Source organism: Condylura cristata, unplaced genomic scaffold (genome assembly GCF_000260355.1).
Source record: "Condylura cristata isolate star-nosed mole 26May11 unplaced genomic scaffold, ConCri1.0 scaffold00003, whole genome shotgun sequence".
Lineage (NCBI taxonomy): Eukaryota > Metazoa > Chordata > Mammalia > Eulipotyphla > Talpidae > Condylura > Condylura cristata.
This window is the reverse complement of record NW_004567104.1, coordinates 7,240,411-7,259,869: the sequence shown is the minus strand read 5'-3', so window position 1 is coordinate 7,259,869 and position 19,459 is coordinate 7,240,411.

Below are 19,459 nucleotides of genomic sequence, written 5' to 3'. Positions count from 1 at the left end.
GTTATCCACCAAAACCACCTCTCTTTTATACTGGTGACTTTTAAAAATTCCCGACCTGCCACCACTTCTGTTCATACAGATTTTTCTTGTTTTAGCAGTATACTCTTATATCATTAAAAATATTTCAGTGTATTATTTATTTGGGCAGAAACAAAAGGAGTGGAGATGAGGGACTCATCAATTCCAACTTAGAAAAATGACTAAAATTATCTGGTTCTGCAGTTACTTTCTTTTTTACTTTATAAAACATCCTAAACATTCATCACATGTCAGCTTTCTGATTGCATTTCAACCTGGTTATTGTGCTTGTCAGGTCAAATAACTTTTATAGTCCTGTCTTTGTTTGGAAGTGATGATGGTGCTTTGGGGTTCACGCCTTGGTCTTCTAGCTTTTATCCTGAGAAGTAGGGCATTCCTTAGGTCGGAATTCTTAGGAAGACAGTCAATGAGATAAGCTGAAAAAAACAGTGGATTGGAAGTAACCTAAGTAAATTGATCAATTACTTACTTTCTCTGACTCTTGTTTATCTCCCTCATTAAGAGCAATAACAATACAATAATGCTCACAATATTTACATCACTGATATATCGGGGTGATCAAATTTCATGATGTATGGTAAACTCTTAAGCACTTCACAAATTATCAGATTTCGTTAACATGGCTTGCCTGAAAACTGTTAAGTTGTTTGCCCCGGGTCTATGCCTACTCAATTAACTTTCCATGACTCCAGTTACATGGCTCCCTGTTGCCTCCACACTTTGGCCTGGTTGGTCACCTGCCTACACCGGTGGCACATGCCATCCATGGATATCTATGACAAAATGGCTATTGTCTACCTATCCCACCACAAACATAGCATAGAACTCATGTGAACTTTTGCTTTTATTGGTGAAACTTTTGTAATAGCTTAGATCCTGGTAGTATAGAAGAATTATTCCAAGGTGATTCTCTGGCAAGAAAAGAAACAAGACATTTGTGGATGACACACTAAGGCAGTCACTGGCAACCTCTCTTCCAAGTCTGGGTTAGCTCATTGTTTACCTAATTGCCAGTAATAATATTTCATTGTGTAAAGAATGTTGGCACCAAGGGGGCCAGGTTCCAGTTTATTGATGGCTAAGAGTTTATGAATTGATGCCCTCAGCAGGTTGCTGCCCTGATGAATGGCAATTACTGTGGCTCCCACAGAGGCAATTGTAGCCAGAGCATTTACTCCTTTCAAATAATTGCCCCTGAGAAGCTGAACAGGTAATTGTAACATCTGAAAACCATGCTTTTGGCTCTGAATCAAAGAGTATTAATCACCATAACAGAGGTGTTTTGGAATGACCCAAAAGAGTTGTTAAAGAATGGTCTCCAAAGTGTTTAATTTTAAGATGAATTGGAGAAACTTTAGCAAGACACCCCACCCCCACTCCACCCTCCCAACCCCATTTAACAAAAATTAAAATGTTGTAAAGACACCAGGTGACAGTTAGGGGTGCCCACTTTTTGAAGTTGTAGTACTCTATGGTGACGAGTGAATTTTAGACTTTATATCTATCATTACTCCTCTTTAAAATGTAGTGATCATTTTGCTTCAAGCAGACTAAACTCATTAACCCTGAAATATTATGTGTTCATTCTTGCCTCATAACTTTGTTCATATCATTATTTAACATCATTCAATTAATGTGCATATGAGAAAAAAACATTATTTGAAATAAAATTTAGTGTACTATGATTTAGATGAGATTAATAAATCTCAATATGCGAATAGTAGAATCTTAAATCTCAGAATATGTCTTTTACAGAATCAGAAGATTACCAAATGTAAGACATCAATTTATTTTGGTGCCACAAAAAAGATGGAAAATGAATAGCTCCTTTGCTTGAACTTTAATTTTTGGGGAAATATTATAAAAAATGGAAAAAAAAATCTATAGACAAACCCGTGATTACTTTTTAGGGAAATGAGAATATAAAAATGAATATAAGTATAATGTCACAATTAAATTTTGAGGTATTTTGTAGGAATAAGCATCAGAAATCTTTGAGAGATGATGTTGGAGGAAAAGAAATAATAAAAAAGCTCTCAAGTTAAATTAAGGTTAGAGAAAATTTACAAAGTAGCTTTAAATTCTAGAATACTTAGTGAACAAACATCTATTCTCAAATTATTGGAAATAAGTGTAGTATGCTGAAGAAAGAACTGCCACTTATGCTCCCCTGTAAAGACAATCTAAGCATCATCATTTAATTTTTTTTAGTATCACTGTAAGTTTAGACCTATTAGTAATGATAAGAAGAATGATTATAGGGTTTCAGACTAAATTAGGAATCACTTTATAAACAATGATTAGAATAAAAACTACAAAAACGTGATTATGAACTTAGATAAATGAAGTATAAAGTTATTAACATGGGCAAAGTGTGAAGTGATTCTATAAACACATACACACTTACATGTATAGCTAAGAGGATCTAAAAAATACCAAGATTGAGATATTGAGACAGTATAGGTAAAATAAATTGCAGACAGATAGGATGAGTTGCCCCAACTCTTGTTTGAACAGATGAACCCAATCATGGCCTAGAAAGCCCTGTCCAATTTGGCCCATCACACTGACCATAAGTTACCATGGTTGACAAAAACGATTATCTCACAGTCTCCTGGAAGAGAGAGAGTACCCATGTGTACATGATCCCTCTGTGTGTGACCAGTCATAGGAACAAGCTATGATGTTGCGCTCTTCTAATCTGCATCTGGGACCGACCCTTACCTCCTTTTGAGAAGTCAGATTAATTAACCCTTTTGGCACTAGTCCTCTCATGCATAAGTCTCTAACAAAACCTTGTCTATCTAAACTACATCTGGTGTTCCTTAGAAGGAAAAGGGCCCACTCTTTGGGGTTGGGCTTATAACAATATCATTTTCCATGTAAGCATAAATCTAAATTACACCAATTTTGATTTACCTTAAGCATTCAGTTCTCAATCTTTCCCCTACTTATTCACTCTTCATTCATTCTCTAATCACAAACTTGTCCTGATAATTAAATCATTGGACCTGAGAATTTCATAGTCTCATAAAAACTAGATATGGATTTTAGAAAGCATATATTTCCAATGTCTGTCTTAAGGCAAATATCTGAATCAATAATGACAAATTTTAATTTATAAACTAATCCCAATCCATTTGTCTTGGTTGCAGAGAGCAAGAGTCATGTTCTTTATGTGAATGGTATATCATGTTAATGGCTATTGTTAAATAAAGTTTTATTGCCTTATCATTCATTTACAAATAATATTATTTTAGAAGTACATCTTCACACCTCCATATGTATACAGGAGCCTTTCACCCACCACTAGTGTTCAAGTACTAGTACACTCAAATGTACCCTATCTCAGGTTCCCATGCCCTTTATCTTTCCCCACTAACTAGTAAGTTTCTCAAAGAATGTAACTTATTTTTGTTATGTTTTGCCTGTTTGCTTTATGCGGTTATTTATATTCCACATGAGTCAGACCATTCAGTGATTGTCTTTAAACCATTTTTTAAATGTCATTCTCAATGCAGTTAACATATTCAACTCAAGTTATAGTCATTCTGTCACAAAAGATAAGATTTTATCTTTTTAAATAAGTTCCAACAATATGGCAACACAAAGAGGTTTCAGGAACCTTCTCTCCTAAATACAAATAGGAAAAAACTAGCTTTTGCTCATTGGAAATGTCATCAATTCAGTGCACATGGATATTTTACACTAAAGCTGGTGTTTCATTGTGGGAAGTGAACAGGGGAAGATAAAGCATTGAAGCCAGTGTGGTGACCATTCCATTAGTAAAAACAAACAAAAACCAAAAAATGGAAACTATAAATAGAAAGTAAAGCACATGAACTGGATGTGATGAATCTTCTCAAAGAATCTTTCTAGTGGGACCAGGAGTGCAGACTTACATTAACACAGGTCCTGGAAACACTGACTCAGTCACAAATCATCTGACAGCCAGCTGACAGTATAGGTGGTTGAGCCCAAGTCCCAGCCCCTACTGTAAGTTTCAGAGACAGACTTGTTTTATGCCAGGAGGTAGGCCCTGAAAGTTGGGCTCTGTGAAACAGAGAAAAAGTTTGTTATGGAAAGGGAGGAAAAGAAGCAATATAAATCTTTCCACCTGAAAAAGCCTTTCTTTCCAACCAAGTCTGCAACTAAGTCTATGGACTGCAATGTCCTATCCTTCACTCATCTACCACCAAGTTAAACAAAGAAAACAAACAAAATGATATAAAACAGTGATGTAACCAAGACAAAACAAAAAACAAAAATCATAGCAATATACATAATTAGGAATGCAAGATGGAAAAATTGAAATAAAATGGAAGGCACAATGTTTATAAAGTGCATAAAAATCTATGAATTAACAAATATTTTAGAATGACCATCAATAAAGTTCAATGAAGTGTAATAAAACAATAAAATACAGAAAGACAAGTTTAGGATCTCAGAAAAGAAGTCAAGGATCAAAGTGATTACTAAGATATTAAAGTTAGAACACACAAAAAAGAAACACTGAATAAATGATAAGAAGTATGAAAAGCATCAGCACATTTAAGTGAGTGGAAGAAAGAATTGAGGATACAAATGTACAATTAATCCAAGAGGAAGAAAAGAGAGAGATAAAATTTAGGAAAATAATGAAGAAACACTATGAGAAATATAAGACTTTAGCGGAAGAGGAAACAAAGATAATGGGTATTCTAGAAAAATGAAGAGCAAAGGAATGTAGACTATACTCAGAGAAATAATAGTTGAGAACTTTCTAAACCTAAAGAAAGAATGATAAAGGAATGTGCAGAAAGCTGAAAGAAAAACCAACCTTCTAAATGCTAAGTAAGTTTTACTGAGATGTATCATTATTAAAAATTAAATGACAAGGTAAACAATATTAGGAGACTTCAACAAGACTGCAATCTTTTTTGCTTCCTTCTTTTCCAGGAGAATCATCTAAGAGTTAACCAGAGGGATATCACACCACGAGGGAAATGCCCAATATTTGGATATTGCATGGACATCACTGAAAAACACAGACTGTAAGAGAAAACTCAAAGGTGAATCACACCAATGATGGATGAAAACATGTGCCTAGATGTTGTAGTCATGGGTGATGGGCACCTACAGAAAGGTTTCAAGCTCAGACTGGGGACATTTATGTGGGGAGAGCAAAACCGTGTGGAAAAAAGGGCCATAGTCACACAGAACCATACCAATAACAAGCCCTAGAAATCATACTGTAGAATAGTGGTTACCAGAGAGGGAGTGGGAGGGAATGGAAAGAGTGGTGGAAGTGTGGGTGCTATCGTGCATAGTAGTGGGAGATTGATCCTATGCCTCTGAAACAAGATAGCATTATAAGCCAATATTGACTCAACAAAAAGTATATAAAATAAGCCCAAAAAATGCATGGCCCACCTATTTTATGAATACAAGATTATGTCAGATCTAAAGACAGACATATAATTAAAGTGAAAGGATACATCAAGATAATTCAAGGAAATTTGATATTCTCATATCGGATACATTTTATTTTAGTTTTTTAGACTTATTCATTTATACATACAATAACTGGGGTGTAGGCCAGAGGTACAGGGAGGTAAGCATAATCAACAGAGACAGAGTGAGGAGCAGAACAGGCAGATCAACTGAAATGAACTGCTGAGGGAAACAGCAGATGAGACAGGAGAGGTCCACTGCAATATGTTAGTCAGCTCCCAGGACAGAGGTCGAGCTCATGGTGCAGTGGCTGGCAGTACTGTCTTTAACCACTGACACCATCAACGAGACCCAAGATAAATTTTGGTGAAAATGGTCTATCAGTAATATAAAAGAGCACTTTATAATGATCAAAGGAAAAATTCATCAAGAGTATATAGCTGTCATCAACATTTTTTATGAAATTGTATCATTTTTATGTACCAACACAGGTACATACACACATATAAAGCTTCTATTAATAGAACTAAAGCAATACATTGACAGCAAGGTAGTAACAGATGATCTCAACATAGTGTTACAATCAATGGATAGATTCTCCAGGAAGAAAATAAACAATGGATAAAGCAATACATTGATTGCACTTCAACCCTTATAAAAGGTCTTCCATCCCAAAAGAAGTGATTATACATTCTTCTCAAGTGTCATTGGACATATTTTCAAGAATAGAGTCTATGCTGAGACAAAAAAATATTTGTTTCAAAAATACATGATTGAAATTATATCAAACAGGGCCCTCCCTAGTGGCACAATGGATTAAAGCACAGCACTAAGAAGTTATTTCAGCTACTGTGGCACAAGTTCGATCCCCAGCTAGGGAGGTGACCCACATGGCACAGCAGACCTCTTCTGACCCACTTGTTGCTCCCCTCATCTGTGTACTTCATCAATCTGCCTGTTCTGCTCCCCACTTTGTCTCTGGTGAATCCTCTCACCACCTCTGCACCTCTGACCTGTACCCCAGTTCTGTATGCATGAATAAATATATCTTTAAGAAAAAAATTATATCAAACATCTTTTTTAACCACAATGATATAAATTTAGCAATCAACCACACAAAAAAAAATTCAAAAAACTTAAATACATAGAAACTAAACAAAAAATTTTGAGTAACTATTGGGTCAAAGAAAAAATCAAAGTAGAAACCAAAAATTATCTGGAAACAATCAAAATTAAGATACAAACAACCAGATCTTATGGGGTACACTAAATATGGTGTTAAATGAAAGGCTCATAACAGTACAGGCCTGTATCAGTAAAACAGACAAAAATAATTTATTAATTCTAAAGGAACTAGAAAAATAATGAACAAAAGAACATAAAAATGAATGGATGCTGGAAAATAAAAAGTAGAGCATAAGAAAATGATATAGAAACTGACATGATGATACAAAAGATAAATTAATCCAACAACCACATTTTTTTATTTTATAACAGTTTATTTTTACAACATTTTGTACATTTTTTTCCATCTCAATTGTAATCCCCGCGGGTTTCCCTGGTAGATGACTGTTCATTATTATTATTTTCTCGCTTGGTCCGTTATACTCCTGCTATGAGTGAAACCATCCAGTATTTTTCTTTCTCTTTCTGGCTTATCTCTCTAAGCATGATCTTTTCCAGCTCCATCCAAGTTGCTGCAAAAGACATGTGTTTCTCTTTTTTGGTTGCCGAGTAATATTCCATTGTATATATGTACTACATCTTTCTAATCCAGTCATCTACTTTTGGGCATTTGGGCTGCTTCTATGTTTTTCCAATTGTAAATAAAGCAGCAATAAACATGGGGGTGCAGGTATCTTTTTCAATCAGTGTTTTTGTGTCTTTTGGGTAGATAAGTAGGAGTGGGATTGCTGGGTTGTAGGGAAGCTCCATGTTTAGCAGTTTGAGGAACCTCCAAACAGTTTTCCATAGTGGTTGTACTAGTTTGCATTCCCACCAGCAGTGCAGGAGAGTTCCTTTTTCTCCACATCCTTGCCAACATTTGTTGTTGCTAGTTGTTTGAAGATGTGCCATTCTCACTAGGGTGAGGTGGTATCTCATTGTGGCCAGCAACTATAATTTTAATGATAAACAAAATCTACAAATCCTTAGCAAAGCTCCCAAAGAATGGAGCAACCTGAATAAAAAGACTGAAATAAAGGATGTGAAATTGGAAAGGATACCACAGAAGTAAAAAGGGTCATAAAATATTACGATGAAGCTCTATATGTAAACAAGTTGGCAGCCTAGAAGCATTGGACAACTATTTAGCATCATTCTATCTTCTAAGAATAAACCAGGATGAAATGAAGATCTTAAATAAATCAATCACAAGTAGAAATCTAAAGAGTAACTGATAAATGTCCAGGGCCATATGCCTTCACTAATGAATTTTACAAAAACTTCAAAGATGATCCAATAATTTTCACTGCTTAATTCTTCAAAAATACTGAAGATTGGGGCAATTTATCATTCACATTTTAAAATACCAACATTATCTTGATCCCTAAGCCAATCAAGGACAGCACAAGAAAATACAACTACAGAGCAATATATTTGATGAACTAAGTGAAAATTTCTCAACAACACAACAAAAATCTTTGCAATGGTACCCAGCAATAAACAAAAAGAATCATATGTCATGAGTAATTGGCATTAATTTCCAGACACACAAAATAGTTTAAATATTATTAATCACACCAAGAAAGAGAAAAATAAAAGTTACATGTTTGTGTCAATAGATACTGATATACCATTTTACAAAGCCCAATACTCATTTGTGGTAACAACTCTTTACAAGAACACAATGAACATAACTGAACACAATTAAGGCCAACATGACAAAATCATAGCCAACATCATATCAATGGTGAAAACTGAACACATTTCCCTATGATTATGAGAAAGACCAGAGTTCCTATCATCAGCACTACTCTTCAGCACAGTGTTGGAAGTCCTAGCCAGAGTCATTATTCAAGTAAAAGACATGCAAGCAACCCAAATTGAAAGAGAAGAAATGAAACTATCATTATTCACAAATGACATGTTTATATACACAGAAAATCTGACTTTACCAAACCACTATTCAAAATAATACATGAATATAGTAATATAATAGGATACAAAACAGAAATATGGTTTCTCTATGGAAACAATGGATAAGAACAAAGAGAAATTAAAAAAAAATCTTATTTGTAATTACACCAAAAAAGGATGAAGTAACTGTTGGTAAAAGACCTATACATTGACTACTATAAGACAGTGAGTTAAAGAAAGTAAAAGAAGATGTAAAGGAATGGGAAGATGTTCCATGTTCATGGATTGGAAAATAAACATTGTTAAAATGTTCATGAAATTTAAATCAATTCACATAGTCAACACAATATGACATTTTTTCAACAAACAATTCTAAAATTTTAATGACACCAAAAAGATGCAACTCTATTTCCAAGGGAAACAAAAGCCACACTAAGTAAATGGGACTATATCCAAATAATAAATAAATAAATAAATAAATAAATAAATAAGCTTGAGCAATGAAGGAAACCATCACAAAAACTAAAAGGCAATCTGTGGAGTGAGATAATTGCATGAAATGTTCAAGAAGATGATAATTCCCAAAATAGACACACAAGTTAACAGCGATAATTCAATAAAAGTAAGAACAAAATACATAATCAGGCACATCTGTCCTACAGGCATATGAAAAAAGCTCCTAAACATTTATTAAATGACAAATGTAAACAGAAATCACAAGGAGTTATCACCTTGTGAAAATATCCTACATAAACATTCTCACCTGTGCGAATGTCCTATATATATATATATATATATATATATATATATATATATACATATAATGTGTTCATGAAAATCTAGAGAGAAAGTAATGTTTATCTACTGTTAGTGGGAATGTAATTTTTTGCAGCCTCTGTGGAAAATGGTATGGAGATGCAGGAAGGGAGGCAGGGTGGAAGGGAGGGAGGAAACAAAAGAGGGACAAGAGGAGATGGGGAGGAAGGGAAAGAGGGAGGAAGAATGGAGCAGAGGAAGAAGGGAGGAAAGAGGAGGGAAGGAAGAATATGCCATATATCCAGCAATGTAATTTCTAGATATTTATCTAAACAATGTAAAAACTAACAAGACAAGATTTGTGTGTACCTATGTTCATATCAGCATCATTAACAATAACCATATCACGGGATCAATCTAAAAGTCCACCATTAGTTGACTGGAGTGAAATATTGTGGAATATATGTGAAGTTGAGTACTATAAAATTTAAAAAAAAGGTGAAATAGTGGCATCTGGAACAAAACAATGATTTATTATTATTATTATTATTATTATTATTATTATTATTATTATTATTATTATTGCAATGATTATGTTAAGTAAAAGTCAGAAAGTGAAAGAATTACCCTATGGCTTTACTCATTTGCAAAATAAAGTAACCAAAAAATAAATAAATAAAAATTAAAGATAGATAGGCAACCATAGGGGACAGAGAGGAAAATGATAGGCTACTAACAGTGGAATTTTAATGGAGATTGAGATAATCAGGTACTTATATGTAGTTGCACTCTCCAATTTTATAGCTATGTAAACAGGTGTGAGAAAAATAAAACATTAAAAAATAGCTAAGTAGTACTTCTCAATGACTATTTTTTAACTCCATACCCCTGTCATCCAAGTGGCTATAATGTTTTAAGGCGCCTATCTGCTTTATCATTATTCCCATAATAAATTCTCCCAAATACAAAAATGGTAAATGCAGGCTCATTCTAAGTGAAAACTATTGATATCCTACAACCATAGAGTATATTAAGAATTTTTATACTAAATACGTGGCCAATACATTTTCATGATTACAAGTGATATTGAATATTTTTTATATACCTATTGGCCATATGCATTTAAGCATGGAATATCTTCTGCTAGGACTCACTGGTAAAGGTAAATGCTGATCTTTGGCTTTGAAATATAGTTACTCCAAAGAAATCTCAGAGTTACCACAAAATGTTTATTTACCACATTCTTTATCACATATGAAACATTTTCACACTTTAAAATTTTGATTATATTTGGTCTAGTAAAGGTTACTATCATTTCTGTAAGCTAATTGTCTACCCAAAATAAATTACAGTATTTTAAAGACAAGGAACACATTACTTATAATCTCACATAAAACACAGTCTAGAGCTGAGCTGACAGCAGGCATTCAATAAATAAGGAGTGATTTATTAGGCCTTTAATTATGGATGGATTAAACCAACCACAGACAATATAGATAGCAAATGGCAAATGAAATTTTCAGATTTATCCCAAATTGTTAGTTATAGAAAAAAACTAGAATATTAAGCTAAGAAAGGACATGAACAAAATATTTTGCCATACTCTATTTCTGTTAGTGATATATCTTCAATATAAAACTCTTACGGTGGATGAGTTTTGTGTTTTGTATACAATTTTGAAGAGTTATCTTAGGAAAATGATGGAAATACCTTAATCATTTCAATTTAAAACATTTTCAAGCTTATGTTGAAATAATTCATACCTTGTTGCCTAGGTAAGATAGGTCATACACATTTTGCTTCTACCGGTATTATTTTAACAAATAAAAAGAAGTATATGTCATTTTCCCCATACAAATTAAACTTAATTTATTAATTCACAGTTATCAGATTAAAATCATAATTTTAAAACTGCTATGTAATTTGTATGCTTTATATTTTAAAATCTGCCCAATGTTTCACACTGTGAGAGTTATCCAAACTTCTAATAGAAAAACTTATTTGCAAATTGTCAGAAAAGATAAAATCTCAAGTTGCATATACAACTTTAGCATAATAGTGTGCTGTTATCTAAGAAAATTAAAGGAAGAACACCACATTCTTTCTCTTACCCTTCATCTGATATTGGTTGTTGCAACCTCCTGACTAATAATGTGTGCAATTTCCCACAAGAATGTCTACCTCTTGATTCACATCATTGAAAACTGCTGAGTATTTTCTCATGTGAGAGAAAAACTACAAATCACACGTTTTCAGTTTTCCTATCATTATTTAAAGTTTCATGTGTATTTTTTTATCTTTCCAAATAACTGTGACTTCTCTTCTGGTAAAAACGGGTATCTTTCTTTCCATTACCATTCACACTGTCATTGTGTTTTAAACAAGTTTTAGTAGTTTTTGAAGAATATAGACAGGATGAGATATAATAACTCAATCCATGTTTTGAAATATCTTTGTGATGAAAGAGACTTTTTGAAAACTCCTATTTTACACAAACACTTCAATCTAGATTTCCTACACCTAGAAATTTCCTATCTAGATATGGACAGAAGAAAACTAATATTACAAACTATAAACTTTACTAGTATATTACAATGCAGTATACTTCTGATTTATACTGAGTGCTTGTTTCAGAATGCTATTCTGTTGTTGAAAATACATATCTAGCTGTGTTTTCAACCATATTTTTTATTATTTGTCACATTGTGTTTGAATTTATGAATTCATGCCTACATCAAAAATGTTTTATGAGCTAGGATTGTTGTTGTTGCTATTGTAGGAGACTACTGTATAAGTTGAATTTCATCTCCTAAAACACTATGTGTATGCTGTAAGTATTTTGGTAGAGTGACACTCCTCTGGCATAATCATAGTGAACAAAACTGAAGTGTGGGTGTCCATTAAGATTTCCTTCCAAAACTTATCTTGAGACAGTGCAATTTTGATGAACCATTGATTGAAGTTCCTGGCACTGTTCTTTTATACTTTCCCTTTGAAATTCCATAGTAATTGCCTTTTCCTTCAAACTGTATGCCAGAAATTAGAGAAATCAGTGGAAATATACCCTCTTTCAGACAATGTGGTTGTCATGTTCAGAAAGAATTAATTAAATGTACAAAATTGAAGACAGTCAAAGTTGCCTTAAATATGCCTCAGCAGTACGGGCCCTCCCTTGTGACACAATCGGTTAAAGGACAGCAATATGAAGCTATCGCAGCTACTACAGCATGAGTACGATCTCTGGCCAAGGATGTGACCCACATGCCATGGCAGACCTCTCCTGACCTGCCAGCTGCTCCCCTCAGTAGTGTATTTCAGTCCATCTGCCTGTTCTGCTCCCCACTATGTCTCTGGTGAATCCTCATACCCCCAGAACTCTGGCCTGTACCCCACTTCCATATGCATAAATAAATAAATGTTTAGAAAATATACCTCGGTATGACAATAAACAAACATTCAATTTGCACATCACAAACATGTTGCCAAATAACTTAAGGTTTTGTTAAACATATTTTTAGGCATTTTAATAAAATAGGATATTTTACATATGATATTATGAACTTTGTTTTTGTGGTGATGGGTATTTTCTTTACTAAATGATACAAGAGCCAAATTTTAAAGGATAAGAAGAACTTGTCCACAATAATGGGACAGATTAGGCATAGGGAAAAACAAGAACAAACTGATTAAAAGTTCAAAAGTCAAACAAATTCTATTAATCCATTGGTTAAATTATGTACTAAAAGATGAAGGACAACAATGATGAATAAAAAGTGGTACCCGCTATTATACTTTTAGTGTAAAAACAATTGTAATAACTGGATTATATAAACACACAGATAAAATCATGCAATAATAAATAAGGACTAACTGCTTATCGCAAGAGCAATCCATACATCTAGGTGATGGAAGATGAAGGACAGAGAGGGGTGGCAGTGGTACACTGCTGGGGTAAGAGATGGCATGGTTGGCAGTCTAAACAAAGTCCCGAGAAGGGGAGAGTAGAGAAAAGGGGATTCCCACAACCTTGGAGCAGATTTATTCTAAAAAAAAAAAAAAAAGAAAGAAAGAAAGCTCTGTCAGCTCTAATTTCTCCACATTTGGGAATTGTACAATCACCTGAAGAGTAACATAAAGCTCCCTACCATAGGGTTGGCTGAGGTACATAGAGCAGTCAACAGAAAAATTATTAGCACCACATGCTGGCAAAGAAATAGGCTAACATATATATGTGTATTAAGATGCTGATCTGGATTTTAAACAACTGAAAAGTGACAAATAATAAAAATGGTCATAGAAAAATTAAATGTACAGAGGAATCAACCAAAAAGGAACATGATACTTCAAGGTCATCACATGGAGAGAATAGTAATTTTACAGAAGCCACATTAAAGATATGGGAGATTATAGCTCAATGGAAAGAGACTTCAAAACAGCAATCATAAACAAACAAGAAAAGTAATTCAATAAAGGAATATAATCAACAAGCCAAAGGAAAAGATTTAAACTATAAGAACCTAACAAGATTCAGGTTCTGAAGAATGCAATAAATGAGATCATGTTTATTGATTTGCATATATGAAGTATCCTTGCATTCCTAGAATAAAGCGCCATATAATAATTTGGCAAAAAAAAAATGAAAGATTTATAAAGGAGATATATATTTATAAAGGTGCTACAGAAATCCATGGAAATAGAATGAAAAAAAGGAGAAATCAATGAGCTTGAAGATAGAATAAAGAAATGAATCAGGTCAAAATAGAAAAAATAAGGAATAAAATGATGAAATACTACTAAACTAACCAATTTCTATGAAAAGTAATGTATAGATAATGGATATTCAAAAAGTTAAAGAGTAGGATAAGAGAGGAGATAGTTTATTGAAAGAAAAAAGTAGTTTAGAACTTTTAGTCTGGGGAAGTAACCAATAATATGAATTCCATGGAGCTATCAGAATACAGTTACTTAATGCAAAGACCTACTACAAGATACATAATATTTGAACTATCAAAAAAAAAATTACAACACAAAGAAAAAAACCTACATGTAGCTAGAGAGAAAATGCAACATATAATAAAGTTACTTCAATCAGGCTATCATGGGAATTTTCAGCAGAAATACTAAAGACCAGGAGTGCATAAAGTAGACATTCAAAATACTCAAAGTTGAGGATGTTCAGTTAGGAATATTGTATCCTTAAAAGATATCAGTCAGATCTGAGGAAGGAAAAAAGGATTTCCTAGACAAACAAAAGCTTAAGTTCACCACCACCAGACTTGCCTTACCAGAAATGTTGAAATTAGCTCTTTTATAAATCTTTCAGTTGTTTACCAATGATTAAGTGGGGCTTTATTCTAGGGATGCAAGTATACTTCACATATGTAAATCAATAAACAATATACCCACAAAAGTCAGGTAAAAAAAAGTTTATGTCTTTTTGTTTATTGATCCAATTTTTATTATTTATATTTATGGTAAAAATACTTAACAAAATGGGTATAGAAGGGAAATGCCTCATCACAATAGAGGCCATTTATGATAGACCCAAAGCCAAAGTCATAATCAATGGTAAAAGCTGAAAGATTTACCACTAAGAAGAACAAAACAGTTTCCACTCTTACCCCTATTATTCATCATAGAGTTGGAAGTCCTACTCAGCACAATTAAACAAGATATATAATTATAAAAACACTCAAATTAGAACAAAAGAAGCAAAACTTAGGAAAACTTCATGTCACTATTCACAGATGACATAATAATATACATAGAAAATCCTAGAAATTCTAGCTGAAAGTAATTAGAAATAATACATGCAATAAATTGAGAGGCTACAAAATTAATATACAAAATATCTGTGATGTTTCTACATGCAGATGATGAACTAGAACAGAGAAAACACAAAAATAATCGTATTTATAATGGCATAAATACCTTGAAATTGACTTAACAAAATACACTGGATTACATACATGTTAGAAATCAATGCTGTCACCCACCAAAACTTCTCCATCCACAACTTAATAACTAAAATTACAGGAATAACACTGTACTACAGTTGTTAAAGACTTTCCTTAGGTCAATATTAGGGGCAGCAAGTAACTGAACAGTTTTGAAAAGTAATAAAAAGAAATTTTTAGAATGACACAAAGTAGGACTCCAAAACCCATTCTTTAGGTACTTTTACTTTATTTAAATAATAAAAGAAACTATCATGTAAAATATATTCTAGACATTTGCTCATTTTTGGGCTTACAATTATACATCATATCTTTTACTTTTTCTTTTTAACTACTATAAGATTTACGTTTTCATTCCTGATACTGGTAAATAATGTTTCTTTCTCGCAGCCCTCACCCTAGTATTGCCACCCTCACCCCATATTCCTTGTTAATCAGTATTTCTTTATTGCTGTTATTTTTTACATGATGTTGGCCTTTGCTGACTTTTTATATTATATAATATTTTATTGATATATTTCATTAATTGTTGTGTTTACATCTTAATTTCTTTACTTTGGGCTTCATTTTTGCTCAAAAAATTTTGAAATGATATTTAAAGTCTTCAACCTTTATTCTTTTTTAATATGTGTATTTGAGCAGTAATATAATCCCTCTCAGCATAGCCTCAGCTGACACATTTTAAGAGATTTGACAGTTATTTATTTTTAAAATTCTACTGTGATTTCTGACCCATGGAATATACAGAAGTATGCTGCTAATTTTCAAATATTTGGAGATTCAAAAATATATTTTGGGGCTATCTCTGGTGGCTCAATGGTTTAAAGCACAACACTATGAAGCTATCCTCAGCCACTGCAGCTTGAGTTCAATCCTGGGATAGGTGGGTGACCTATATGGTGTTTCAACCTCTCCTGATTTGCCCACCTGATCCACCCGCTGCTGCTCCCCTCAGCATTATATTTCAGTCTACCTGTTCTGCTCCCCATTTTGTTTCTGGTGAATCCTTTCACCTCCTGTACCTCTGGCCTATACTCTAGTTCTTGAATGCCTAAATAAATCTTTAAAAAAATTAATATATCTTGTTGATTTGTAGTTTTATGCTATTGGGGTAAGCATACTTGTATAGTATCTTCAATTAATATTTCCAATCTTCAGTTAATATTTTTTTAAAAGAAAATACTTATGCATACAAAAACTGGGGTGTAGGCCAGAGGTATGGATAGTGAGAGGATTCATCAGAGAGAGTGATGAGTAGAACAGACAGATCTACTGAAAGAGTGTTGAGGGGTGCAGAGGATGAGACAGAAGGCTGCTGTACCATGTGGGTTCGCTCCCTGGCCAGAAAGGGATGAATCTGTGCTGCAGCGATTGGTGATAGCTTATAGTACCTTTTCTTTAACCCCTGTATTTTCCTAAGTAGAAAAATTTTAGAATTTTGATTATTAAATTTTTAATTTATATCTGATTCCTGCATTAAAATCTGTTTTATCTGATACCAATACATAGCAATATCAAATTTCTTTGGTTTATGGTTTATAAGATACATTTTTATCCTTTATCTTTTTAAAAAGGTTTATTTATTTATATATACAGATCTGGGATACAGGCCAGAGGTGTGAGGATTGAGAGGATTCACCAGAGACAAAGTGGGGAGCAGAACAGGCAGATACAATGAAAAACACTGATGAGGGGAGCAGTGGGTGGGTCAGGAGAAGTCGGCCACATCATGTGGGTCACCTCCCTGGCCAGGGATTGAACTCATGCTACAGTGCATGCAATAGCTTGCATTGAACTCATGCATGCAATAGCTTGCATTGAACTCATGCTACAGTGCTGCAATAGCTTGGTAGCGATGTGCTTTAACCCATTGTGCCACCAGGGAGGGCCCTTTATCCTTTATCTTTTAAAATTGTTAATATTTAAAAAATTCCTCCTATAAATATGATTTTGTTCTTTTTCTTAAAAGTGGAGTTGAATAATATTTGCATTTTATAATAGCATTTATTGCATTTAAACTTATTATATCTCACATATTTGGTTTTAATTTTATCTTCTACCTATTACTTTCAACTATCCATCATTTCTATATTCCTTTTCATTTCTTCTTGCCTTTATTTATTATTAGTTTATTAATGAGGCATTTTGTATTCTTTTATTGCTTACCTTAAATATTAAAAATATTTTTGATTTTTATAATCTAATATCAATCAGTATTTTTCATATTTCTCAAACAGATCAAGATACTTTTACTCCATTTATTAATGCTGTGCCTTTCATGATATTGTTGCTGTCAAGTATTTAAACTTGTATCTATTTTTTTTTTTAAGATTTATTTATTTGTACATACAGAACAGAGGCTCAGGGGCTGTGAGAGGCTTCACCAGAGACAGAGCGGGGAGCAGAACAGGCAGATCGACAAAGTACACTGCTGAGGGGAGCAGCTGGCAGGTCAGGAGAGGTCTGCCACGCCATGTGGTCACCTCCAGGGCAGGCGGGATTCGAACTCATGCAGAAGTGGCTTTAGCTTCTCAGTGCTGTACTTTAACCCGCTGCGCCACCAGGGAGGGCCAGAACCTATATCTATTTTAAATTCACCAAGACATCCTCATATTTTGGGGAGTGGCTTTCCTGGTAGTTCAAGGATTAAGTATCAGCTCTACAAGCTATCGCCAGCCATTGCAGCATGAATTCAATCCCCTTCCAGGCAGCTAACCTACACATGATGCAACGGACCTCTCCTCTCTCACCTGCTGCTCCCCTGAGCAGTATATTTCAGTAGGTCTGCTGGTTCTCCTGCCCACTCTGTCTCTGGTGATACCTTCTACCTCTCACACTTCTGGCTTTCACCCCAGTTCTTGTATGCATAATAAAAAATAAATCTTAAAAAAAAAAAAGACATCTTTGTTGTTTTAATCAATCAATATTTATTTAAATGTACCCTAATACTTACCCTTTCTATAGCTCATTATCACATCCTACATAACTACACTTTTCCTCTGGGATTATTGTCCATCTGCCTGAGGAACTTACTGTAGATTTTCAATTAGTGTGGGTCTATTATTTATGGTAAAAAGTCATTATCTTACATTTGTTTTTGAAGAATCATTTTACATGGGGTAGAATTCTTGGAAATTATTTGTCTTTCATCACTTTGGAAATGCCATTCCTTTTCTTCAGATCTTAATCACTGACTGCCAGTCTTATTGTTACTAATTTGTAGGCAAAATGCCCATTTTTTTTTTTTTGAATAGTTTAAGATAGTCTCTTTATTTTGGTTTGGGATTTCAAAGTGACATGCATGCAGAAGAGTTCTTTTTTCTATATTGATTTCATTCAGAGTTCACTGTACTTATTACTCTGCTTAACAATACTTCTGTTAGAATTTAGATAATTCTGTCTAGTGACCCGGTTATAATGATGACAAACAGTAATTTTGCTCCCTTTGTCCCTGGCTCTCATGTCTTGAATTTCAGTTCTACTCTTTCATGCTATGTTGTTTGTTTAAGTAGTTTTTGTGTATCCATGATTTACTATGGATATTTTGTTTTCATATCTGTCTTTGATTTCAATAATCACTTCTCAGCTGCATCTAAATTATTACTAAACATATCTAATGCTTATTTCAATTATTTACTCTTTCACTTCAGAATTTATATTTTGCTATTTTTAGCCTTAAATTCTATGCTAAATGCTCTTATTTTTAATTTATTGAATATTTTAATTATGATATTTTAAAGTTTGTATCTTAGAATACTATTTCTTACTCTCATTGGAGTTTATTCCTCTTGTGTATTTTTTTCTTTTGTTTTGAGAACATATAACATTCTTAAGGTAGGTATAGGTCATTTTAATCCAATGAAAGCTTTAGTTTTTGTCAGGGGTAATCTAATTCTATCTTCTGTGCAAGTGCAAGGTGTGACCCTAGCGTAGCCCAATTGAAAGTGTGTGTTCTCTTCTAAAGTTCCTACTTGGTAAGCCCTAGAATACAACTTTAGTTATCCAGATGTTACAGAAAATTTTAGTTTTTCAGCCTATTAACTTCTGCTTATGAGTCAGCAAGAATGATACAGAAAATCTGGGCTCCCCTTTTTGCTCTGTATTTCACTTTTCTTAGAAATTTTCGTATTTATTATCTCCGGTGCCTTAATACACCCATATTTTTATTTATTTATGCATACAGAACTGGGGTACAG